This window comes from Aotus nancymaae, unplaced genomic scaffold (assembly GCF_030222135.1).
Source record: "Aotus nancymaae isolate 86718 unplaced genomic scaffold, 86718_ANA_hifiasm-v0.15.2.pri h1tg000019l, whole genome shotgun sequence".
NCBI lineage: Eukaryota > Metazoa > Chordata > Mammalia > Primates > Aotidae > Aotus > Aotus nancymaae.
Genome location: NW_026988431.1, coordinates 13,481,661 through 13,507,443, shown reverse-complemented (window position 1 = coordinate 13,507,443; position 25,783 = coordinate 13,481,661). Strand labels below are relative to the sequence as shown.

The 25,783-nt window shown below is 34.3% G+C and overlaps 1 protein-coding gene across 3 annotated transcripts in view; it reads left to right on the top strand.

The window, feature by feature from the left end:
- The window catches only part of NAALADL2 (N-acetylated alpha-linked acidic dipeptidase like 2), a 1,216,540-nt gene that overhangs the window by 225,871 nt on the left and 964,886 nt on the right, over positions 1 to 25,783 (top strand). Inside the window, exon 3 of one of the 3 annotated variants that reach the window (XM_064378622.1) lies at positions 960 to 984. The exons of the other annotated variants lie outside the window; for them this stretch is intronic. The gene's annotated coding sequence lies outside the window, so the exon portion shown is untranslated. The remainder of the gene's footprint in view (positions 1 to 959; positions 985 to 25,783) is intronic. 3 annotated transcript variants of the gene reach the window in all.

Genomic DNA, 25,783 nt, shown 5'->3' with positions numbered 1-25,783 from the left:
AGAGCTTCTGAGTTTGACATTTTCTATCTAGACAGGTATCGATTTGATGCTACTGTTTTGGTCCTGTGACTATTACACATGACTTTGTGTTGCTACATTTCAACTGAGTGGACATTAAGATGTAGGTTCTAAGAAAAGACACAGAATACAGTTATAATGCTTCCCTGCTATATTTTTTTATTTTGTCTTATGATGTTTGATGTCTTGAAATTGAAACTAAGTGTTTATTATTTTTTAATGGGTTTCACAGTGAATTTTGGCTCCAAAACTTGTCAGAGTACTCTTTCCTTATTCAAGTTTGCCTCTTCATTACCTCTTTACCACTGTGTTTTCAGTAGATTAGAGCAGGCTATTCTCAGTTGATATTGATTCCTGTTTTCTAAATTAATGCACATTACACAGCCAGTGATTGTGTAAAGGCACAGGAATTACATGATTAGCTGCGGCATCCTTATACCGACTTCTAGTTAGTTAACTGGTACCAAAAGGCCAGAGCACAGCCAGGAACTCTATTTAAATTAGCATCACGCTGCCATCTGATTATTTTTGCATGATCCCTTGCTTAGCAAAAAGCATTACTGAAAAAATAAAATTGGCCTGGCACAGTGGCTCATGCCTGTAATCCTAGCACTTGGGAAGGCCAAGGCTGGCGGATCACAAGGTCAGGAGATCAAGACCATCCTAGCTAACATGGGGGAACCCCGTCTCTCCTAAAAGTACAAAAAATTATCTGGGCATGGTGGCACGTGCCTGTAGTCCCAGCTACTCCAGAGACTGAGGCAGGAGAATCGTTTGAACCCAGGAGGTGGAGGTTGCAGTGAGCTGAGATCGCGCCTGGGCAACAGAGTAAGACTCTGTCTCAAAAAAAAAAAAAGAAAGAAAAAAAGTAAAATTATGCTATTATGCTTCTTATTCTTGGGTAGAGAAGATGATAGATCTGTTCTATATTTCTTTTTCAGACGCTCCACTTTTTGACAAGTAATGGTGAGTTCTTTTGTTTCTCTTTTTTTTGTCTAAGAAACCATTCTGCTAATAATAGGTAAGGAACTTAGAGAAGGACAAGACACATTGACTAGTTAAGATCAGGTAAAACTGAATTGTAAAGCTATATAAATGTCATAGGTCTTTGGTGGGTTGCAGAGGAAACACAAGTTTTGTTAGGTAAGGGTTATGTCCTCTAATAATAATAAAGACCAAGAGAACATTGCTCAGCTTCCCTTCTTCTACCTCTAAGATGCAAAAATTAAATTATCTTCTTCTCTTTTATCTTGTAAATATAGATCTTCTAATATGAAGTTAGAACATCTGGCTAGCCATGTTATGGTGATTGTTACATGATGTACAAAAATAATTATACAAATCAGATAAAAACAAATTAGTTAATATTTCTGGTTAATATATTTGATTTTATTATATTGCAATATAATAAAACCAAAGCAATATAATATATTGCTTTACAGACCCATGAAGTGAAATGACCCATTTTGTGAAAACATGAAAGGACAACATCTTTGGGGGTTAGAGTTGGATTGGAATTCTTTAGACATGATAAAATTTTTAGTTTTGTTATTCCTTTCTTCAAAATGACAAAATTTTCACAAGTTAAGAGAAACACTGAAAGTGTAATGAAAACACAATGCCCACGACTGCATAAATGCATCTCATTTTATTTACATTTCTAGATTTTGCAAAGCTAAATTATTGAATTTCTTCATTGTTTTGACAGAGCCATGCTGAAAAGTAATCTAATACTTCTTTTAAATTGCTTTTAAATAGAGCTGGAAATATTAAGACCACAGGGATAGAACAGTATTTCAGTTAACAGGATTTGCCAGGAATATGCCTTGTTCTCTTGACCTCAAGATTTGTTAAAGATAATTTAATTTGTTACTTTTAAAGTATTTTAACAGACGAAGGAGATATATCATCCCATACTTGTTTATAAATATTTATATCTTTACAAATAGATAAATCACTGTGCTTCTAATCATTTTCTTGTTCTGCAGCACATATACATTTTTATTTAGCTAGTTTATTAATTAATGTATATTAATGTAAAATAATATTCACTTCTATAATAATAAAGATTTATCTGCCTTGAATCCAGATATTGGCTTTATTGAAAGTTAGGATAGGGAAAGTTATACATACGAATATGCAGCTTTGATGGTGCTATCAGAGGTATATTTGTCTAAAAATCTCCAATTACATGATGTGGTGAGTTTTTGCAGTACAGCTCAGCTATTTGTTGAAGAGCCTAAATCCACTTTAACTGTCTTACTTCATGAGTCAAAATCCATATTTATTTAAACAGAATCATCCATGTCCTGATTACTATATACCATGTGCCTCAGTAGCTAGCACAGTGCTGGATTAAAAAAATTTTTTTCTTGAATAAGTATATTAAAGATGTGATAGTAAACATAGAAGTAATAGAAGTAATATTGGAAGTTAGGAGGGGAAGAAAGCATCAAAATTGAAATTATTGAGTAATTTTAGTAAATGCTGGAGGATTCAATGTATTGAAGGTCTAATAGTAGAGAATCACAGATGTGACTGAATACTCCATATGAGCTGGACCAAATGTGATCAGTTCTTTATGCCCAAGCAGAGGTTTTCCTTTTCAACTGGAAAATAATTCTTCAACTCAGAATTCTTGAATGTTTAGTCTCTTGTTTGCCATGAACTTTATTTTCTAGGCAATTGTTCAGTTGTTTAAGTAATTAATCATGCACTGCCTTGAAGCATTTCTTTTTCTTTCTTTCTGGAATACTGCATTTAATATTTCAGACTGTAGTAAACCACAGGTAACTGAAATCTAAAAAAGTGAATAGGAGGGAACTATGATAATCGAGATCTTTTGTCCTTTTTAATTTAATTTTAATTTTTTTTATTTTTAATTTTGATTGTTATAATTTTAACTTTTATTTTAGATTCATGGGTTACATGTGCCAGTTTATTACATGGATATACTGGGTGATGCTGAGGTTTGAGATATGAATAATGCTGTCACCCAGGTAGTCCTCAGAGTATACAGCAGTTAGCTTTTCAGCCCTTCCCCTCCTTCTACTGTTTCCATCTATTAGTCTTCAATGTTTATTGTTGCCAACTTCATGTCCATAAGTACTCAATTTTTATTTAGGTTGGTGCAAAAGTAATTGTGGTTTTTGCCATTAAAAGTAATGCCAGAATAGCTAATGGCTCCCAGTTATAAGTGAGAGCATGGTATTTTATTTTCATTCTGCATATGCCTAGCCAGTTATCCCAGCACCATTTATTAAATAAGAAGCCCTTTCACCATTGCTTACTTTTGTCAACTTTGTTGAAGATCAAATGGCTGTCAGTGTGTGACTTTATTTCTGGGTTCTCTATTCTGTTCCATTGGTCTATGAGTCTGTTTTCGTACCATTACCATGCTTTGGCTACTGCAGCCTTATAGTAGTTTGAAATTAGGTAATGTAATGCCTCTCTGCAAATAGACATTGCTTTGTCTATTTGGGCTCTTTTTTGGTTCCATATGAATTTTAATTTTTTCTAATTCTGAGAAAAATGACATTGGAAGTTTGATAGGAATAGTATTGAAAACTTTGGGAGGCTGAGGCGGGCGAGTTTCATGAGCTAGGAGTTTGAGACCAGCCTGGAAAACATGGTGAAACCCTGTCTGTACCAAAATACAAAAAATTAACTGGGTCTGGTAGCATGCACCTGTAATTCCAGCCACTTGGGAGATTGAGACAGGAGAACTGGTTGGACCCAGGAGGCAAAGACTGCAGTGAGTTGATATCGCACCACTGCACTCCAGCCTGGGTGACAGAACAACAATCTGTCTTCAAATAATATTTAGAATTTCTTTTCTTTAGGAATGCTGAAAATTCACTTCCAGTCTCTTGTTACTGATAAGATTTCTGCTAAGAAGTCTGCTGTTAGCCTGATGTGGTTCACGTTGAATATGATCTGGCCTTTTTCTTTATCTGCCTTTAAAATTTTTTCTTTAGGATTGATCTTGGACACTTGGTGACTATATGCCTTGGTGATACTTGTTTTATATAGTATCTCACATGTTTACTTTGGGTATCTTGTATCTGAATGTCTACCTCTCTAGCAAGATTAGGAAAGATTTTCTAATTATCCCTTCAAATATGTTTTGCAGGTTGTTCACTTTTTCTCTTTGTCTCTCAGAAATGCCAATAATTCATAAGTTTGTTTGCTTTATATAACACCATATTTCTTAAAGACTTTGTTCACTTTATAAACTCTTTTTTCTTCATTTTTGTCTGACTGGGTTTGTTTAAAAGATTACTCTTCAAGCTCTGAAATTCTTTCTTTCAGTTGGCCTAGTCTGTTGATAAAGGATCCAGTTGTATTTTAAAATTTCTTACGTGAGTTTTTGAATTCCAGAAGCTCTGATTCGTTTCTTTTTAAGATGTTTATATCTTCTTTCATTTCCTGGGTTGCTTTAGGAGTTTCTTTTTGTTCAAGTTGATTTTTAACCTTGTCTTGGAACTTATTGAGCTTTCTTGCAATTCATGATATGAATCCTTTATCTGTCATTTCTGAGTTTCCTTCTTTGTTAGAGGACATTGCTGGAGACCTAGTGTGATCCTTTAGTGGTATCACTACATTCATATTTTTTCATCATGGCAGAATTCTTGCTATGGTTTTTTCTCATCTGGAGATACTGATAACTTCTAATTTTTGTAATTATTTTTATATGAGTAGAATTATGTCTTTTTCTTTCTTCCCCTGTAACATTATTTTTTTTTCCTTTTCCCCTTCCCTAGGGAGTGTGACTGTAGAGGATGCTAGGTAAGGTCTTTTGGCTTTGCTTCTGTATCTCTATGCACTTCTTTCTCAGGTTTTATATTACACTATGTAGTTTATCCTGTAAGCCTATAGATGACACTTATACCTATAAGAGCTAGCTGCAGCCAACATGACTAGGTGTTGTTTATGACCCCATGTAGATCATATCCAGAAGCAAATTCCTATAGGAGGGAATAAGGCATTCATATATAAACATGTATATGTATATGTACACACACACACACACACATGTTTATATATGAATATATGTACACATATAAACATGTATGTGTGTGTGCATATATATAAGCCTGTATCTGTGTGTGTGCGCATATATATGTGTAATGTACATATGGTGTATAAAACATATATGTATATATATGTGTGTGTATTTACAATAGTGTGCTCTGAACTCAGTAAGCATTCAAAAATACATTGCAGTTTTTATAGTATTTTGAAGAATTCCAGAACACTTATTATTGTAAAACATGGTAGGAATGTGTAATATCCATGAAAAAAAAGAGTTACTGTTGTGTAATTATTAGAAGGGACATTGCAGACAGATTGAAAATAGGAAGAGAACCTAGGGACTTGGAAAGAATGATAAATTAATTAATATTGGGGGTGGAGGACATTGAAAGGCAAAATTATCATTGTATCCCGGATCTTTCCTGACTGTAATACAAAAAAAAATACCCTAGGAGCGAGCTGGTCTATTCTCTTGTCCATGAAGCTAACTCCGTAATTTACAGGACCTTATCACAACACGTTATATGCTGAAGTTTTTAAAGCCTTGACATTTATTAGTATATTAAAGAACTCTGCTTATCTATGGTGATCTGTTGTCAATTTGATTTTCTTCAACTGCTAAATTGACTTGGAGAAATGTGTATTATTTTGCAGAAAAATGAAGAATAAACAGTACTTCAGATGAATATTAAATTTCCAGATTTAATAATCATTAAACATTAAGGTTTAAATAACACTACAGAGAAAGATGACTTATAGATTTCCGTGAACAAAAGTGCCTTGCATAGGCAGCCTGAAAAAGACAGAAAATAAGTCAAGGTACACATTAATGGGGAGGAACAAATTGTTATGGCAACAGGTGTGTGTGATATTAGAAGCAAACAAGTATTGTGAATAAAAAGGTGATCACTATGAATGAACAGATAAGATCTTTTACCAAATCAGCAAAAATTAAATAATTTAAAATAACTTTGTGCTTTCTCAGCTCAGATGATTCAGAAGTAACTCACTGAGCAAAATTATAGACTTAAGAATTATTGGGCAACAATACTAGTGAATTTCTCATGTACATTTAAAATAGGACTCAACTATATTTCAAAACTGGACTTTTTGAAATAAAAAAGAGAGAAGTATTGATAAGTATGGAATAAATCTTCTGGGGTTTTTATAAAGTTGAGTCTCAACCTGAGTGTCATTATGTTGTATATAAGCTGAAAGTTCGAGTGTTGTCTAGTAACTTTTAGAACTTTTACCTAAATATTTGTCACCATCAGAATTGGAAAAGAAGTAGATTCAGTTGGTTAATAACCAAATCAGCACTTCAACTCTGAGTGACAGAGCAAGACTCTGTCAAACCAAACCAAACCAAACCAGAACGCCAAGTTAGCAGTTCAGCATCACCTTTAGAGTGCGTGTAATATGGAGATTAGATAATAGATAGATGGGTAGTTAGATGGATAGTTGAAAGGCACATATGAATAAATATCCTTGATGTTCTCTAGAGATAGAGACTCAAAAAGAGATATCAGGGTCTTCTGCCAAGTTACTTGAATATGAATTCAAGACCTAAGATGAGAGGCTCTTTGTTTAACATCCTGTTGGGGGACAATTAGACATTTCAAAAGCTTGCTCATAACAGAAGAATTGCAATAGAAATTGGAATTACTTAGGTCCAGCACAGTATAGCAATGAGGCATCATCAGTTGTGACATTACTGGGTAGTATCGATATAAGGAGGAGTCTATTTGAAAAAAGACAAAAGGACACATATTAGTTTGCTAGGGCTACCAGAAACAAACAAACAAAACAAGACAGAAAAACCACTAGAGACAGGGTAGCTTAAGTAACAGAAATTTATTTTCTCACAATTGTGGAGGCTAGAAGTACAAAATCCAGGTGTCAGCCTGTTTGGTTTCTTCTTAAATCTCTTTCCTTGGCTTGCAGATGGCTGCCTTCTTGCCATCCTCACATGGTCTTCCCCCTGTTTGCATCCTAATCTCTTCTTGTAAGAACGCCAGTAACCAGGCACACACCCTAATGACCCCATTTAAAATTATGTACCTTTTAAAGGCCCTATCTCTAAATACAGTAACATTCTGAGGTATTGGATGGTAGGGCTTCAAAATACAAATTTTGGAGGAATACAAGTCAGCCCATAACAGGATGGGAGTAAGGGAAATGAGGTTATAGAGTGCTTACATTCTCAGGTTCACCAAATTGAGGCGAACCAAGTACAGAGATCTACTGAGCAGAACAAAGGACCCAACTGAGACCAACCTACACAGGCGTTAATCTTGGTTGCCTACATTGCACAGCCCTCATGTTCGTTATATTCCAATGTGAGAAGCCAAAAGCAAGTACAGTAATCATTAAGAAAAAACTAACCATGCTCTTTTTGAGCCCACCTTGGGGAAGAGTTTGAGAGAAGTTTGCGTGATAGGAAACAGAGGTCCCTAATGAAGGAACTAGGTCTTCAATAGAGGGATTTTAATAATCCTATGTGATTAGGATCTGTCTGGGACCTATTACATCTTTTTTTTTTGCTAAGGTCATCACTGGAAAGAAGCAAAATACTTTTTCATTAATCCATATTGCTTCATTTGTAACTGTCTGCTGGCCAATAATACATGGACAGAGACTCCAGGACTGGGAGAGAGCGTAGCTTGTAATATAGCTGTGGTGGATTCTGGGAATGGCTGGGGTTGCCACCTATTTTGGTAGTTTGTACTGCTTCATTTACTTTCCCTGCATTTTGCCACTACTGAAAGAAGAGAGCCACCAGAAGAGAGTAAGATAGGGTAGGTAGAGGAGGAGGAGTCAACAGATCCTTCTAAGTATTAATGAGTCTTGCTGCCTTATTGTGACTTGAAAAATAGTATAAATAAATAATTTTACAAACCAATTATTTGAGAAGGCTGTGAAAGTTTTTAACTACATCTGTGGCTCTCACCAAGAACCCTGTTGTGAAATGACTTCTAGAAATGTTGCTGAGGATCAATTGATATTAAAACAAAAACACAAGAAAACAAAACTAGAACACGTTTTCAAAACAGCACTTGAGGAGGTAAGCTAAACCTAAATCGTAAACAGTAAATAAGAGGAATGGAGATGGCTTTAACTGTTTACCATCAGCAGCTGATATCAGAGCAACAACTAATATCATAGTTCCAACTATAAGGAATACCCACGTTAGCAACCAACAATGTTTAAGTGAAGTAAATCATGGAAGCTGTCACTAAAGAGTGCATGGAAGTAGAACAAAGATAGAAGAACAGCCTCTGAGTTCAGTTGTCACAAAGATCCTGCTGAGGGGTGCTGGCTACCAAGTCTGACTCTGGAAGCACTATTTGGAGTATCTGGGCCAATAGGACGTTATTATGCTGTGTCAGATTTTTGCCATCTCTCCATAGCGTAAGTAAGCCTGAAAGAAAAAGGGACTCCTTGACGTGTCTGAAAACTGGATACTACTCTTGACTCTCTTTCTCCACACTCAAGGGAGAGGGTGTAAGATAACTTTATACATTCCTGCAGTGAATCCACGATGAAGTGGCATTTCTTGGCAGCCATAGACACTTGGTGTCCCATTTCCTGGTGGAGAGTGTAGCCTTGAAAAGAGTCAAGATTGGGGAATTTACCTGTTTTTTGGTTCCTAGTGTTGATATTATACATTACTATAAAATTGATAATTCAAGTGAAGCCTATGTGATATGCTGCATCTGATTTGATTTCTTTCCCTCCTTTCCATTATATGACTTTTTAAAAACATTAATCTGGCAAATAAGTGCCTAAGGTTGGGTGTGGTGGCTCATGCCTATTATCCTAGCACTTTGGGAGACCGAAGCAGGCGGATCACTTGAGGCCAGGAGTTCGAGACCAGCCTGGCCAACATAGTGAAACACTGTCTCTACTAAAAATGCAAAATTAGTTGGGTGTGGTGGTGCATGCCTGTAATTCCAGGTACTCAGGAGGCTGAGGCGGGAGAATTGCTTGAACCCAGGAGGCAGAGGTTGTACTGTGCCTAGATTGTGCTACTGAACTCCAGCCTGGGTGACGAGTAAAACACTGTCTCAAAAAAAAAAAAAATGTGCATAAGAAAAATTCATTTTGTGTCCTGTAGAAATTTATTTTTCTATAATTATGTCAATGTATAGAAAAATAAGTGGTAAATCATTAACACACCAATGCAATAATATGTACCCAATAATCTAAAGAATGTCAATAATTTATTTTAAAACCAAGATTATGTTGTCTATCTTACTATTATTTACTATAGTTTTATAGTTATTTATATGTGTTCCCATGAATATTGGTGAGATACAATTTACATAGAAACAAAAATACAATAGGAAGATATAAAGTATACTTTAGTCTACGTTTTGAGTTTTGGAGTTTGCTTTTATTAGCTTTGTAGTCGTTACTACAGGAAAGCGTAGTTTCAGAAGGAAAGCATGGTGAAACAAGAGTTATTACTCCACTGCATCTCAGAAAATTTCCTTGCATAAAGTAAAATACTTAACAAATTTCTGAATTATTACCTAATGTAGACTTCTGTAGTATTTTGAATTGTTTTTATTAAAGCTTCTCGTGAAATGAAGTCAGTACCCCTCTTACATGTGGACAGACAGGACCATGCTGTAGGCCACATTCTTTCCAGACCCCTCTCTGGGCCTTCTCCTTTGTAATTGCTATGGTCTGAATATTTGCATTCTCCTAAAATTCTATGTGGAAATCCTAACACCCAAGCTGATTGTATTTGAGAGCCTTCATGAATGGGATTGGTGCTCTTATAGAGGCCCCAGAGAGACCATCCATCCTTCCACCATGTGAGGACACAGCAAGAAGGCATGTATGAACAATAAACAGGCCCTCAACAGATACAGAATCTACATGGGCTTTGATTTAAGCTTTTCTAGCCTCTAGAACTGTGAGAAATAAATTTCTGTTGTTTATGAGCTACTTATAAACATTTTGTTTTAGCAGCAGTCCAAATGGACAAAGTAACATTTAAGAATAGTCTCACTAGAATTATTTTGCATTAATATAGCATTCTCTGGACCAAATACTGTATTAGAGTTTAGCACTAAGAATTGTTTCTTCACACTTTTCTGTTGCTTAGATTTTTAAATTATGAATATTTTATATCCTCTTATATATATAATACATATTCTTCAGGACTTTTGAAAATTATTAAACAGTAGGCCTGACTAATGTAAGCTCCATAGAAGGCAAGGATCATTATTCCATTCGTTGAGGTATCTTGTAACTAGCTTAGTACCTGGCACAGAAGAAGTGTTCAATAAATATTTGTTGAATGAAGTATATGTAGTGACTGGCCAGGTGTGGTGACTCACACCTGTAATCCCAGCACTTTCAGAGGCCAAGGTGGGTGGATCACTTGAGACCAGGAGTTCGAGACTGTCCTGGCCAACATAGTGAAACCCCTTCTCTAGTTTAAAAAAAATATATATATATATGTATACATATGTGTGTGTGACTATATATATATATATATATATTTCAGATATGGTAGTGTATGCCTATAGTCCCAGCTACTCAGGAAGCTCAGGTGGGAGAATGGCTTGAACCCAGGAGGCAGAGGTTGCAGTAAGCTGAGATCATTCCACTGTACTCCAGCCTGGACAGGAGAGTGAGACCCATCTCATAAAAAAGAAAAAGAGGGAAAGAAAAAGACAAAGACAAAAAAAGAAAGACAAAGACAAAAAGAAAGAGAGTGACTATATTTTTGTGGTAGGCCATACTAATTTTGTTATTTTCAATTTAGACAGTGCTTTAAAACTAGGTAAATTCTCACTGTTTGCTGCCCACTACCCAGGTTTCTCATGTCAACCTCTGTGTCACTGTCTAATTTCAACACCATCTTGAAATGAAAGAGCTCCCTACCCGTGTTTGTCTCCTGCATAGAATGGATTACAGTGGTGTCACTTCCTGTTCCATCACATGATTCTTGTATGTTCTGCCTAGATTGTTGATGAATGACCCTTCTCATATGACAATTCTCTTGCCATGTTCAATCTTTTTTTATCCTGTGTGGTAGAGACAGTATAACCCCTGCTCAACAGCTTTTTCAAATCAGTTATGTTTGTATGAGATACATTCTTCCTGGAAAAAATAACAGCTGAAATTTCAAAGTTGCAAACAAAATCTGACAGCATTAAGAGTAAAATGCTATTCAAGTCTGGATTCATAACTTCTAAGGAATAGTAGCAAGTATAGATGGAATATTCATTTTGAGCTACCTTTCTTAAAATAAGTCCACTCGGTCTAGAATGTACGTATGTTTCATAGACAGTTTTAAAGGGTTTGGCATGTAATGTTTTCTTTTTTTAACTTGGCAGAGTTTTGGATTGACTTATGTAAGATAAAAATAGTCACTTTATCTTTCTACAAAATGTGTCATAAGCATTGAAATATGAAGATTTATTTTGAGTCAGTGGAACCACTGCACTTAAAAGGTGTTGGCAAAGATAACAATGTCCTGAAGTATATAAATGCCTAGTATATTGTGATAAGGTATATTTTTAAAGAACAATATTCCAACTTGTTTTATCTTGTTATATTCTATTCTTTTATGAGACAAACTAAAGTATTTGTATCGATATGAGATTATTTATTATAATAAGTATTATTTTGTTAAATTCCTTCTATTGGTGTTCATATATATATATATAAACTGAATTGAAGTGGATTTTATTGTTGAACAATATAAGTCAACTTGCAACTAGTCATGGTGGATAATCTCTAATCTGAATTTGGTTATTTCTGGTTAACGATTTATATTAGGGTATATTATATTGATTAATTCATTTTCATTCAGAAAACAGTTATTTACTTGGCAATACTATGTGGTATACATCGGAAAAGGAATTTGGGAAACTTTGTAAATAAGACAAAAATCACTACCAAAGCTGTGGTCAAATCATTTGTCCATTGCTAGTTCTGAGTTTAATATGTTGTATGGTATTTCTGAATGAACCTACCCCCAAATCCTTAGCTGTGTCATCAATAAGTATAGATAGTCCTTCCCCTCAATAACAAAATAAAACCAGACAAAAGTCTAAGTTTCATTAAAAATCAATTGTCTTATAATTTATTTCTATGGCTGTCTCTCTCATAGAGTGCCCTTTAAATAATTATATCAACCAAGTACTGTTTACAGTTTTTGAGAAAGGATTCATTTTAGTCCTCGGATTTTTTTTTTTCAGATCTCATCACATAAAACACAAAAATACACAAGCTAACTGCATGCTTTTATATCTGCTTAAAAGTGATTTGAATTAGGCAGGTTAAAAGATACAGTTGCGTCCATTCAGATTCTTTTATCCTCAAAGAAATCATTTGGTTTAACAATAGCTTTCCTTTTATAAGAAAGAAAAATAAAGCTTGGAAGTGTCTAATATCTACTAAAAATTGTTCCATTACAAGTACAGTTGCTGAGCAACTGGAGAGAATGTGAGAAGCCCAAGTTCCAAAGTACAAGAAACCCAGTTTTTACTAGTTATGGGATTGTTTTATTTATTTTCAAAACAAAATATATGGAAAAACTTGATTTTATGAGACTTTTAAATGTATTTAGTGTTTAATAACAGGTTAGATTCAGAATGATAGTCTTCTGCCCAATATGATTGCTCTATTATTTACTCAGTACATCATGAAAATAGCTGCAAGTATTTTACTTTATTCTTTCTTGGTTTTAGATGTACTCGATGAAGCTATGGCTTTATAAATATTGGTTATATAAATCCAAACTAATATATAATTATAATCTTCTCTCAGATGTGTTCTTTATATTCTAGGCCTATTAATGAAGGATGGGGAATGAAAGAGGGCAGAAAAAAATAAGAATAAAAGAAAACAAGATGTGAATTTTCTATATCCATTGTTATTAAATTGTTGGAAGTTGATTACAGTTCTTTTCCAGAGTCATTGGCTATTTGCTAAGGCAGGATATCTTTTTCTTGTTTAAGTTTTGCCAGAAAAGGAAAACATTCTCTGCATAGATTCACCATGTGGAGCATACTATTTAATTTAAACGTTTTATTTAAAAAACATTTTACTTTTTATTACTTTTATTAACACAGAAATTTAATGTATATTGAGTTGTTGAGAAATAAGGTACTCTGAATATCTGAGGTTTAGCACTATAAGTAAGGTATTGCTGATCCTTCACTATTTTATTATCTCCATTTGGTGATTTGTTACTTACTAGAAATATTATGATCTATAGAAAATCATGGAAATTGTGGAAATTGGCATCATGGAAAAGTTAAACAATGTACTTGCAAAAGACAAATTAATCGAGTGTTTATAACACTAAAGGAAATGTTTAGTTTGAAAGTTGGTATTTCTAGTCCAGCATTTTTTTTTTTTTTTTTTTTGTGATGGATTCTTGCTCTGCCACCCAGGCTGGAGTGCAATGTGGTCTTGGCTTACTGCAACCTCGATTTCCCAGTTCAAGCAATTCTCCTGCCTCAGCCTCCCATCATGCCTGGCTAAACCTTTTTGTATTTTTAGTAGAGACAGAGTTTCACCATGTTGTCCAGGCTGATATCGAACTCCTGACCTTGTGATCTGCCTGCTTCAGCCTCCCAAAGTCCTGGGATTACAAGCGTGAGCAACTGTGCCTGGCTGCATTTTTAATATTTAAATACACTGTATTTAAATATACTATAATGGTGTGGCTCATTGAGTATAGGTATGTAATTTCCTAAAATATTTTTTGTACTGAAAATAGTCTAATGCCTCAAATATAGTATTTATCCATTCCACAGTAGACAGATATCAGAAATGTTTCTACTGTTTGACTATTATAAATAATGTTCATATGAACATCTACATACAGATTTTTGTATGAACATATGTTTTTATTTTTCTTAAGCATATATTTAGGATTAGAATTGTAGGGTCAATAGTAATTCAATATTTAATACTTAAGAAGCTACCAAACAATTGTCAAAAGTGGTTGTACTATTTTACATACTCACTAACAGTATTTGAGAGCTCCAATTTCTCCACATGTTCACCAACACTTGGTATTGTATGACTTGTATATTATAGCCATCCTAGTGAGTATGAAGTGATATAATGATTTTGACTTGCATTTCCCTTATGACTTGATATTTGAGCATTTTATGTGCTTACTGGTCATTTGCATATCTTCTGTAGAGAAATACCTTTTCAGATCTTTTGCCTATTGTAAAAATTGGGTTGTGTTTTTGTTGATTTGTAAGATTTCTATTTATACCTGCATACACATTTTTTGTTATGAAATGAATTGTGTTTCCCCAAGTTTCTATGTTGAAGTCCTAATCCCAAGCACATCTCTGAATGTGAATTATTTAAAGACAGAGACAGGGCCTTTAAAAAGATAATTAAGGTCAATCAGGTTATCTAGATAGGCTCTAATTCAATATGACTGGTGTTCATATGGAAGAGAGACAGATAGTAGAGATGCTTTGCACAGAGAAAAGGCCATGTGAGGACATGAGAGAAGGAGGCATCTGCGAGCCAAGGAGAGAGGGCTCAGGATAAAACAGCAACAACAACAAAACCAACCTTATTGGTTGGAGGTGGGTCTTTCTCATGCTGTTCTCATGATAGTGAATAAGGCTCATGAGATCTGATGATTTGATAAAGAGGAGTTCCCCTGCACAAGCTCTCTCTTTGCCTGTTGCAAAGCATGACATGTAAGATGTGACTTGGTTCTTCAGCCATGATTGTGAGGCTTGCTCAGACATGTGGAACTGTAAGTCCATTAAATTTCTTTCTTTTGTAAATTGCCCAGTCTCGGGTATGTCTTTATCAGCAGTGTGAAAACAGACTAATAGAACATTCTTGTGTTGTTCCTGATCTTAGGGGAAAGCATTCAATTTTTTATCATTATTTGTTGTTTGATTCATAGATGCCTTTCAGCAATTTGAGGAAGTTTCCTTCTATTTCTGGTATTTTGAGCATGTTTATCATGAAAGGATGCTGGATTTTGTCAAATACTTTTTCTATGTCTATTAATAGGATTATATAATTTGATTTATAAAGTATGTTAGTTAATATGATATATTACATTTATTCATTTTTGGAATTGATTTAATTTTTAAAGCATGTATTTCATGATTCCCTTATTAAGATGGCTTAAGAGGTCATCAAAAAGGTGTACTTCTACTGTGATATCTCTGATTAGGCTAATGGATTGTGATTGGTATTTCCGAAATTAATGTTAAAATTAGTTCCGTAATCTCATACCTTTGATGCAAATGAATTATTTAATCTAGGAATATTTTTACCTACATTTTAAAAATATTGCAATTGGCGTTTTCAAATATAGATGAGATACTTTAAAAAAACTTTCAAGTTTTCATTCTCAGTCTGTCCACACATATTAGATTAATATATGTTCTAAAATACCTCATAATATATATTGATCTTTATCATGTTCAAAATGAATTTTCAGTTGTTCAGGAGCCAATTTTACTGGGAGGTACAATGTTAATGCCTTTTTGCTCTCTGGCTTTTACTGTTACATTAAACAATAATTATTCTTCCCCTACTTCGTACAAACCCATGCCAAGTGTTGAGGATACAGTGTGTAAACAAAACCAGCATGATTTCTGATTTCATGAACTTTATACTATAGTGTGGCGACAAACATTAAACAAATGGCACAAAAATGAATGTCTAAGTACTGATTGTGATATGTGCTATAAATAAAATGTAAGATAGAAAACCAAATTAAATCTTATAAAATATAGGAGAGGAAGTGAAAATTGCGTATCATTCAAAATTACCCTAGAAAATCTCTTAAGTGGCCTGTAAAATATGATATGCATGACTTGTATATATAATACTTTACAGAAATTTTATGACATGGACACTAATTTAAGTCATGGACACTGACTAAAGAAGGAATAGATGGAAATTTATATAAGAATGTCAGAATATTTTGACTAAATAACTCTAAAATCCATAAAGTGAAAAGAATAGGATTGAAGAATTCTAAAATATTCCTGCTTCCTGGAAGGACTTACTTTTTGAAAATTTAATACTAAGACTAATTTATGTTAATATATTTAAAAGATTTATATATTATTAAAACTAAAGATGTTATACGCATCTAATTTGCCTTAGATTCTAAATTGTCTAGTTATAATAAGAGAAGTTCAAATTCTGGGTGTGCCATTTTGGGAAGTAATTCAGCAAGTAGTTAATCCTTCTGTTTTTCACTTTTTTGCTTGTAAAATGGGAATAATCAGATATTTTGTGTCGTAGTTTATTTGCTAGGGTCAAAATGAGATGAGCCAAGTAACTATTTAGTATAGCACTGGCACATATTAAGACTCAAACCATGTTAGCTACTTCTACTACTAACTACTCTGGGGATCCTTTCTGCTGTCAAGATTGGAAAATTAAGAAAATGTCAAATCGAGTGGTTGCTTGCTATTCATTAACAAATCCAGTATTGGCCAAAATGAGATTAAAAGAATGAGATGCATTTGGTAGATTTTTATCTTTTTTTTCTCTTCTTTACTGTCTTAGATAATGGTGAGAAAAAGAATATGTCTCCTAGGATTCCTTAGTTGTTCCAAGGAAATGACCATTTTTCTCTGGTTTTGTTTGTTGGTTTGTTTAATGTAGCACACCCAAATATGAATTTTTGATTGATGTCCATTATTGCCTTGAACAGCTTGGGATAAAACATAGACCTTTAGCACTATTTATGCTATCTTTTTTTTTTTTTTTTTTTTAAGACAGAGTTTTGCTCTTGTTACCCAGGCTGGAGTGCAATGGCGCGATCTCGGCTCACCGCAACCTCCGCCTCCTGGGTTCAGGCAATTCTCCTGCCTCAGCCTCCTGAGTAGCTGGGATTACAGGCACGCGCCACCATGCCCAGCTAATTTTTTGTATTTTTAGTAGAGATGGGGTTTCACCATATTGACCAGGATGGTCTCGATCTCTTGACCTCATGATCCACCCGCCTCAACCTCCCAAAGTGCTGGGATTACAGGTGTGAGCCACCACGCCCGGCTATGCTATCTTATTAACTACTAATACCTAGCAAGTCTTTTCTTGTTTTAGAAGTAAGATTTCATGTTAACATTTCAGGAATTAAAATGGATTAGCTTTAGTCTATTTTTGTGAAGTCTCTATTGTGTTATTTAAGAAAATCTTTGCTGACTAATTTTCCTTAGGCATTTTGTTACAAAAGCATAATCAACTTGCTATAAAATAGAGACTACTGCCTGGAGGAGACTATTGGAGAACCCAGTGAATTATTTCATCAAAATTTGCCATCTTAGATTACACTCACAATTTGAAAACTTATGACAATATGAATTAAATTAAATATAGAAGAAAAATTCTGCTTCAATTATGTAGGCATTTTATGTGTAAGTACATTTTAGCCTGAATTATTCATAAGGGTTCCCTATTTCTCTATATTGGGCTTGAATTATTCTATAATTTTTAAAGAGATTAAGCTAACTTAGTTCTTGACTATGTGCTAGTGTCTTTTCTGCCTCTGTAGCAGCAGCTGCTATTAACTGTTGTAGAAACTTACAGTATAAAACAATTGCTTGATGATGACTATACAAGTGTTCACTTTCTTCTTGGATGATGAATTAGTAATTAGGCCCTTTCTATATTATCACTAATCTTTTGTCACCAGCTGGGCTCCTCCCAAAGCCCATTTTAACATAGAGTTTAGCATGTAGGATGTTTGCTAAGAGCTGCCCTTAGGACCCAGTACCTATGAAAGGGAGGAAAAGAAGTGAGCCAAGGGAAAAGTCCAACTGCTCCACAGTCCCAATTGCTGCCTCAGCCAACACAACAGGGAGATCTGGAGCTAGAATGGCACTTGAGAGTTGTCTTGAGTTGGGCAAGAGGGGCAGGTCTTTTTATTTCTGTGTAAGTCAGTTACCCAAGGCATCACCTCAAGCTAGGTGGTTCTCTATTCCTGAGCCTAATCCCTGAAGAGACTGACAGCTGAAGGATGTCTGATGACAGGACACCCAGAAATTGGGAAAACAAGTCTTTCTTGAAGAGAAACCTAGAAGTGTGAAGATTTAAACAATCCTGCAAATTCTGTATGGAAAATACGATTATCTTTAATTTACAGAGAGGAAAACAGAGATTGCCCAAATGCACAGATAATAATGACCTGAAGTGGGATTTAAAACTAGGATTGTCTGAACCCACAGTGCTGTTATTTCCTCTGTTCTATGCTTTTTCAGGTTGTTGTGTGCTGACAGAATATTCCGAAAGACATTTGTCTTTTTCAAGCTATGTATATCCAAATATCTTCTCACTTATTTGACTATGACTAATTTATGTAGTCCTTTTAATCTATAGTATAGTTTATAGTGCATTTTCTCAGATACAATATAATCAGATAAGATTATTAGGTACTTATAGCTATCTGGTAAACAAGGCAGGATAAGTAAGCATCATTGTCCCCATTTATAGATTAGGAAACCAGCAAAAAGTGATTAGGTGTCCTGATACAGTCACAAGATAATAAGTGAAAAAAATTGAAATTGAGATTGAGTGTTCTAAATCCACAGTATAAATAAATATAAATACTTACTGGAAATGTGCTTGTGTATTGCAGTATTTGAGCTTTTAAGGGATTTGAAATTTTATTAGCTCACGTCCTAGCACTTTATGATGTGCTACTTTAATTGAATAACAGTCTGTCTCTTACATCAGCATTTTTACCACCCAACTTTTTTCTCCATGAATACCATAATAGCCAGCCTTTGATGTTTTCAGCTTCTGCATCTAGTTAACAAAAATGTATACAGAACTTGCACAGTGAAGTGAAAAAAACACCGATAACTCCATTGAATAGGACTTAATATTTGTTAGTAAAATGTTCTGCTTCTTGCTCATACAATATACTCAGCCACAGTGTCCAAGTTAAAGCATAACAACGATAGCTGCCCCATTTTATCAGATACAGCATTCACTGGATGCAAATTTTAATTTCTGTTAAATTATTCTTTTTCTGTTTTGCTTTTTCCTTGCACACAGTTTTCTTTCATAATTTGCTTATTTGACATGTTGCTATGCTAATAGCTTCAGCAAGTCTTCTATGAATTTGTAGTTTGCAAGTATAAATAAATTGTAGAAATACTAGAAGTAGAAATGAGCAAAACAGCCTTGAATGAGAAATATATTTATTTATTTTCCTTGTTTTCTTTTGCATGTAATTTTAAAATACTGGTCTTATATTTTGTTTTCTTTTTAGTTTGAATATAGGCAATTAGTGAAATTTAAAATATCCACATAGAGATACCTTGTATTTAAAATAAATATAAAAAGGAAGAAGAGTTACATTCCTTTATAATCTTAAAGTTAAAAATAATAGTGTGCTTATCATTATTATTTCCACTGTGTGTGTGTGTGTGTGTGTGTTTTACAGGGCAGCAGTAAAATGCGTCTCTAGTACAAAGCCCAAATTAAGTTACTATGTGGTATCCTTTCATGCATATAATTTTATATTTTGTTTGCTAAAGATACTTGGCATTTGAATTTTTATATTGGTATATTATCCTTAAAAATATTATTTACTTGAAATTCTGCAGTGTTTTCAGAATTGTGGAAATTAATCAATGGAAAATGAATAATTTGTTATTTCAAGTCTCTTAACTATTAAAAAAAATCTGCACACAATTTAAAATTCCAACAAACAGGTAACATTTGCCATGAACAAATTCACTATGAAGAGTTAACAGGAAATAATAAAATATGAATTCATTTTTCACAATATAAAAATTAGCCTAAAAACATATTCAAATAAGGCCTCCCTATATCCGATTAAACACTTCTACACATCATGTCACATGGTAATTCAATTTCACTAGTGAGATATGCACAGATACAAATGGTCAAATGAAGCAAAGAGGAAAAGAAGGCAGAACTGTAAACTCCATTTTCTCATGGACTTTGAACTACAATTGAAAGAATTTTAGAATATTCCTCTTTATGAAAATATGTGGAACAGATATTGCATTGAATATATATTGCATCATAGATATGATAAAATGCATCAAAAAATCAATACAGCAACTACTTTTTTAAAATAAGCATAATAAACTGTTTGAACATGCCGAAATTCCCATCCTTCCAGGAACCTGGCACTGCATTTTGATTTGGTAAATTATTTCCCCCTAGAGAAAAAGTGCCTTGGATCGTTTAACGGGTGATGATGAAAAAATTAGGATTTGCTTTAGAGAAACCTTTCAAAAGCAACTTTCCAAAATTATACTTATTCATATTTTCAATTTTTAAGAAAATGATGTGTGTGTGTGTGTGTGTGTGTGTGTATGTGTGTGTATGTGGTGGTGGTGGTGGTGATGTATGTATATGTGTGTGTCTATATTTATCTGTGTTTATGTAATTTATCCGGACTTTGAAGTCTTCAGCTTGTGTTTTGTGAATTCAGAGCATAGGTATAGGCAAGGACTTCATGACTAAAACACCAAAAGCAATGGCAACAAAAGCAAAAACAGACAAAATGGGATCTAATTAAACTTAACAGCTTCTACACAGCAGAAGGAACTATCATTAGAGTGAACTGACAACCAACAGAATGGGAAAAAAATTTGCAAACTACCCATCTGACAAAGGGCTAATATCCAGAATCTAAAAAGAACTGAAACAAATTTATGAGAAAAAAAAATCATTAAAAAGTGGGTGAAGGATATAAACAGACACTTTTCAAAAGAAGACTCTTATGAGGGCAACAAACATATGAAAAAATGCTTATCATCACTGGTCATTAGAGAAATGCTAATCAAAACCACATTGAGATACCATCTCATGCCAATTAGAATGGCAGTCATTAAAAAATCCAGAGACAACAGATGCTGGAGAGGATGTGGAGAAATAGGAATGATTTTACACTGTTGGTGAGAGTGTAAATTAGTTCAACCATTGTGGAAGACAGTGTGGTGATTCCTCAAGGACCTAGAAATAGAAATACCATTTGACCCAGCAATTTCATTACTGGGTATATACCCAAAGAATTATAAATCGCTCTATTATAAAGACACATATACATGTATGTTCATTGTGGCACTGTTTACAATATAGCAAAGACTTGGAACCAACCCAAATGCCCATCAATGATGGACTAGATAAGGAAAATGTGGTATATACACACCATAGAATACTATGGAGCCATAAAAAAGGATGAATTCATGTCCTTTGCAGGGACATGGATGAAGCTGGAAACCATCATTCTCAGCAAACTGACACAAGAACAAAAAACCAAACACCACATGTTCTCACCCATAAGTGGTGTTGAATAATGAGAACACATGGACATAGGAAGGGGAATATCACATACCGAGGCCTGTTGGTGGGTGGGAGAGCTAGGGGAGAGCTAGCAAGGGGTGGGAAGGTTGTGGAGGGATAACATTAGGAGAAATAGCTAATGTAGAAGACGAGGGGATGGATGCAGCAAACCTCCATAGCATGCGTATACCTATGAAGCAATCCTACATGATCTGCACATGTACCCCAGAGATTAACATATTAAAAAAACTAAAGTTGAACAGATGAAAAAAATAAAATCATGTTTAAAAGTATAATTCATATATATATATATAAGTATAATTTACAGCATTCTGTAAATCTTTTTTCATGTATATGTTCAATTATGTAACCTATTTGTTTTGTCTTAATTGCATGTTTACCCAATTAGTACCAGTAATTCTGAAAAGCCAAATTAGTAATATAAATTTTGTATAGAAATCAATTGAGAAAGAAAACTCTGAGGCAACCTTTATTGTAAACCTGAAGCAGGTAGAAAACCAAAATAGGCAATATAATTATCCAGTCAGATATAGGAACAGTACTGGGGATGTATATGCAGGCTACATATGCTTTGGAGGTACACTGGTTCTATTTTTCTTTTGTTTGTTGGAACACAGTAGCAGCTTTTACTAAAAGGAACCATGCTATGTAAAACTAACAGAGAAAAATTGTCAATGAAACTTTTGTATAGAGTGCTAAGATGTGACCTAATATAATATAGGCAAGAATCTAAGGCACTTATGTCCCAGGAAATATCAATATGTTGATTTTCACTTTGTGGTAGCACAGTACAAAGCTTTGTTGAGTACTGACTTTTCTATAGTGACCAAATACTTATAAAGCTGCTAGAAATTTGGGGGCAAGCCTTTCTAATAACTTGATTTATGCAAATATTTTTCATGGCTTTGTATTGAAGAAGGTGGCCTAATATATAACTTTCAAAAAACCTACTGAGAAATAGATTTTTTTTACTACATAGTAATTATTTGATAGTAAATAGATATTTAAGTACATTAACATAGTTGACATTTCTTGAATTTCTCTACTAAATTTATAAAATTGTGATATTATTTGTATCTGTATTCCTACCCAAATTTCATATTCAATTGTAATCGCAATGTTGGAGGTGGGGCCCCATGGGAGGTGATCAGATGATGGGGATGGATCCTTCATGAATGTTTTAGCATCATCCCTTTGGTGCTGTTCTCATGATAATAATAGAATTCTCATGAGATCTGGTTGTTTAAAGGTGTGTGGCACCTCTCCATTCTCTCGGTCCTGCTCCTGCCATGGAAGATGCCTGCTCCCAGTTTGCCTTCCATCATGAGTAAAAGCTCCCTGATGCCTCCCCAGAAACATATGTTGCCATGCTTCCTGTACAGCCTACAGAACTCTGAGCCAATTAAACCTCTTTTCTTTATAAATTACCCAGTCTCAGGTATTTCTTTATAGTAGTGCAAGAATGAACTACCAGAAAATTGGTACGGAGAGTGGGACATTGCTAGAAAAATACCTGAAAATGTGGAAGTGACTTTTGAGCTGGGTAATGGACAGAGGTTGGAACAATTTGGAGGTCTCAGAAAAAAGAAAGATGAGGGAAAATTTGAAACTCCCTAGAGACTTGTTGGATGATTGAGATCCAAATGTTGATAATGATATGGACAGAGATGGCCAGGTGGATCCTTCATGAATGGTTTAGCATCATCCATTTGTTGCTGTTCTTGTAATAGAGTTCTTACGAGATCTGCTTTTTTAAAGTGTGTGGCACCTCCCTGCACTCTCTATTGGTCCTACTCCTGCCATATAATATACCTGCTCCTGCTTTGCCTTCCACTGTGAGTAAAAGCTCTCTGAGGCCTCCCCAGAAGCAGATGCTGCCCTACTTCTTATACAGCCTGTAGAACCATGAGCAAATTAAACATCTTTTCTTTATAATTACCCAGTCTCAGGTGTTTGTTTATAGCAGCATGAGAATGGACAAATACAAATTGCTTATTGTTCTGAATCATATTTCATGAGTCTTATCTAAATAGATGTTGCTCCTAGATAGACAATCTAGCATTTTGGTCAATGAGGGACTACATATATGAGAATAGTCCCATAAGATTATAATGGAGCTGAAAACTTCCTATCAGTTAGTAACATCATAGCTGTCATAACATCACAGTGCAACAAGTGCTAGTCGTGATGCTGGTGTAAACAAACTTAATGCACTGTCATCATGCAAAAGTATATCACGTAAAATTATTTATAGCACATAATACTTGATAATGATAATAAACGATTATGTTCCTGGCTTATGTATTTACTATACTTTTAATTTTTATTTTAGAGTATACTTCTACTTATAACAAACAAAGTTCATTGTAAAACAGCCTCAGTCAGATTCTTCAAGAGGTATTCCAAAAGAAGACATTGTTATCATAGGCAATAACAGGTCCATGCCCCTGAAGACATTCCAGTGAGACAAGATGCATGGGTGGAAGACAGTAATATTGATGGTGCTCATCTCATATACGCCTAGGCAAATGCATGCATTTGCTTCTTCATTGTTTAACAAAAAGTTTAAACAGTAAATAAAGAAAATTTAAAAATTTAAAAATCAAAATAGGCTTATAGAATAAAGATATAAAGAAAAAATTTTTGCACAGCACTACAATATATTTGTTTTAAGCTGAGTATTTTTACAAAAGAATCAAAAAAATTAAAAAGGTTATAAAATAAAAATGTTATGATAAGCTAATTTATTATTGAATAAATGTATTTAAATAAATTTTAAATACACTTAACACTGCCTAAATATACAGTGTTTATATTATAAAGTCTACAGTAGTATACAGTAATGTCCTAGGCCTTGCTATTCACTCGGCACTCACTCACTGACTCTCCAGAACAACTTCCAGTCCCATAAGATCCATTCATGTATGTGTTCTATACAGGTATACCATTCTCTTCTTTTCCAATGGTGTCCAATCTTTTTTCTTCCCTGGCCCACATTGGAAGAAGAAAAAATTGTCTTCGGTTACACACAAAATATAGTAACACTAATGATAGCTGATGAGCTAAAATAAAATCAGAAAAATATCTCATGTTTTAATAAAATTTATGAATTTATGTTGGGCCACATTGAAAGCCGTCCTGGGCTGCACGTGGCCCATGGGCCATGGGTTGGACAAGTTTGTTTTATGCTCTATTTTTACTCTACCTTTTCTCTGTTTAGATACACAAATACTTGCCATTGTTTTACAATTGCCTACGGTATTCAGTATAGTATTAATAAAAGGCTGTACAGGTTTGTAGCCTAGGAACGGTAGGTTATACCATGTAGTTTAGGTGGTTAATAGGCTTTCTCAGCTAGGAAAGTACATTCTATGATGTTCTCACAAAGATGAAATTGCCTAATGAAGCATTTCTCAGAACATATCTTGTTCTTGAGTGACATATGGCTACAACTTAAATATTTCCATAGTTATTACTTTTTGTTCTTTTTTTTTTTTTTTTTCATAAACAAAGTTTTGCTGTGTTGCCCAGGCTGAAGTACAGTAGCTATTTACAGGCACAATCATAGTGTATTGAAACCTCAAACTCCTGGGCTTAAGCAATCCTCCTGTATCAGCCTTTTAAGTAGAGGCAGGCATTAGTGTGCCTGGCTCCCCTTATGTTTTAGAAATGTAAAGTTAAATAAGAAATAATAAACATTTAAGATCTCAAACTTTTATGCATGTGTAGTATATCTCTTTAACAGATATGTAATGTCTAATATATGTAAGGCATTACATATGTGCTTCACCCCACAGATACACACATCTTCATTCCATTATACTACATTGTAATGATAGGTACTTCATATAGAAGTTTAATAGAAATGCAAATGGTGTTAGCAAAGAGGAAGTTTGACAACTACCTCTTTAGGTGAATATTTTAAGACTGGCAAAAATTTAAGTGTGTTATCTTGTGTGTGATTTTTATATATGAAATATAAGTTTGTGCATTTTAGGCCATGAAATAATTAATATCCAATTTAAGTACTACTATGCGTGTAACTTGTGTGTGATTATATATGGAATAATGTAATTTTGTGCTCTTTAGGGCATGGAATAAATAATATCAAATTTGAGTATTACCACTTCATATCCTTTTTCTTCTCCCTCTCCTCCTCCTCCCCCTTCTCCCTCTTTTACTTCTTCTCTCTATATATACAGAGAGATAGAACAGATAGTCTATATAGTATCTCTTTCTATATATAATACTCTCTCAAATAATTTTATATGGATTTGTGCTGTCTTGGGAGACCTGGAATTGAGGGGTGTGTGCGCGAATCAATATGAGAGAGAGAGAGAGGGAGAGAGAGAGACTATATAATCTCTGAATAAACACACACACACACACACACACACACACA